We start from the raw sequence: 2,361 nt of genomic DNA, 5'->3' as shown, positions 1-2,361 counted from the left end.
GCGGCTGCGGGACGGGGAGGGGGGAACGGGGCTCAGGACGCCTCCCGAAAGCAGCGGGATTGGGAGCTGGCCCTGGGATTGGGATCCAACCCCGGGATGGAGCCAAGACGCCTTTTGTTCCTTCAACAGAGTTGGGTTGAGCCTTCCCACCCCCACCCCGCGCTCGGCTGTGGACACAAAAAGCACTTTTTTTCCCCCCAGATGCAAATTCTTCGCCTCCTGCAACTGGGAGATGCCGTTTGCAGCCACAAAAAGGCCACAAATTCACATTTGCAAATGGCAGAGCCCACGGCAAACACGCTCGGAGTGGGAAAACCACTGCAGAGTTGTGTTTCCACGGGAAATTCGCAGTTGCCATCACAAAACCCCTGCAAATTTGCAGCTGCGATGGTGAGATGCACGACAGAACTGCACCTGCCATCGCAGGACTGCTGCACGTTTACAGCTGCAATCACAAAACCGCCTCAAATTTGCAGTGATGACCATCAAAGTGCTGCAAATTTGTGTTTCTGATCACAAAACTGCTGCAGGTTTGCAGTTGCCATCACAAAAGTGCTGCAGATTTATAGCTGCAATCATAAAACTGCCTGAAATTTGCAGTGATGACCATCAAAGTGCTGCAAATTTGTGTTTCTGATCACAAAACTGCTGCAGGTTTGCAGTTGCCATCACAAAAGTGCTGCAGATTTATAGCTGCAATCATAAAACTGCCTGAAATTTGCAGTGATGATTATTAAACCGCTGCAAATTTGTGTTTGCAATCATAAAACCGCTGCAGATTTGCAGCTGCAATCTCAAAACCTCTGCAGATTTATAGTTGCAATCGCAAAACTGCCTCAAATTTGCAGTGATGATTATTAAGCCGCTGCAAGTTTGTGTTTCTGATCACAAAAGTGCTGCAGATTTGGGTTTGCAACCACAAAACGGCTGTGGATTTGCACCTGCAAGTGCAAAACTGCCACAAGTTTGTGTTTGCACTCATAAAACCACTGCAGATTTGCAGCTGTGATTTCAAAACCCCTGCAGATTTACAGCTGCAATCATAAAACTGCCTCAAATTTGCACTGATGATTATTAAGCCGCTGCAAGTCTGTGTTTCTGATTGTGAAACCGCTGCAGGTTTGCAGTAGCCATCACAAAACTGCTGTAGATTTATAGCTGCAATTGCAAAACTGCCTCAAATTTGCAGTGATGACCATCAAAGCGCTGCAAATCTGTGTTTCTGATTGTGAAACTGCTGCAGTTTTGCAGTTGCCATCACAAAAGTGCTGCAGATTTGCAGCTGCAATCCTCAAACTGCTGCAAATCTGCAATTGTGATCCCAAAACCGCTGCAAATTTATAACTGCAATTGTAAAATCACTGCAAATTTGCAATTGTGATCACAAAACGCCCACAAATTTATAATTGCAATTGTAAAATTGCTGCAAATTTGCAATTGTGGTCAGAAAACCTCTGCAGATTTACAATTGTGATCCCAAATCCACCACAAATTTGCAAGCGTGATAACAAAAACCTTTGCAAATTTGCAACTGTGATCACAAAAACCTCCGCAAATTTATACGTGCAATTGTAAAACCGCTGTAATTTTACAATTGTGATCCCAAAACCACTGCAAATTTGCAGTTTTGATCACAAAAACTGCTGCAAATCTGCAGTTGTGATCCCAAACCCGGTGCAAATTTTCAATTGTGATCACAAAACCACCACAAGTTTAAAATTGCAATTGTAAAATCGCTGTGATCAAAACTGCTGATTTGCAGCAGTTTTGGCATCACAATTGTAAATCTGCAGAAGTTTTCTGACCACAATTGCAAATTTGCAGCATTTTTGGGATCACAATTGCAAATCTGCAGAGGTTTTGTGACCATAATTGCAAATTTGCCCCGATGTTACAATTGCAATTTTAAACTTGTGGTTTTGTGATCACAGTTGAAAATCTGCAGCAGTTTTGTGATCACAATTGCAAATTTGCAGCAGTTTTGTGACCATAATTGCAAATTTGCAGCGATTTTACAATTGGTTCCCCCCCCCCTCCCGGCAACGCCATGAAGGGTTTTGTAAATAAACCCAACCAACCTCTTGGCGGGAGGGGAAGGGGGAGGGAAAATGAGGAAAATAAAGGAAAATAGTAAAAAAAAAAAAGACAAATATTTTAAAATAGGAGCATCCGGCGTTTTCCCCGTACCCAAAATGGGTGGAAATGTGCTTACTTTGCTGCTCTGGGTCCCCCCCCCGGGAAAGGAGCTCCTTGGGAAAGAGTCCGCCAGCCCTTTCGTTAAATCCCGGCCTTCATTAAGCTCATTAAAAGCCCAGGGTTTGCTCTGGCAGGAAAAAGCCTTGGGGGGGGAGCGTGGGGGGG

Source organism: Calidris pugnax, unplaced genomic scaffold, assembly GCF_001431845.1.
Source record: "Calidris pugnax isolate Ruff unplaced genomic scaffold, ASM143184v1 scaffold205, whole genome shotgun sequence".
Classification (NCBI taxonomy): Eukaryota; Metazoa; Chordata; class Aves; order Charadriiformes; family Scolopacidae; genus Calidris; species Calidris pugnax.
Note: the sequence above shows the minus strand (reverse complement) of the source record.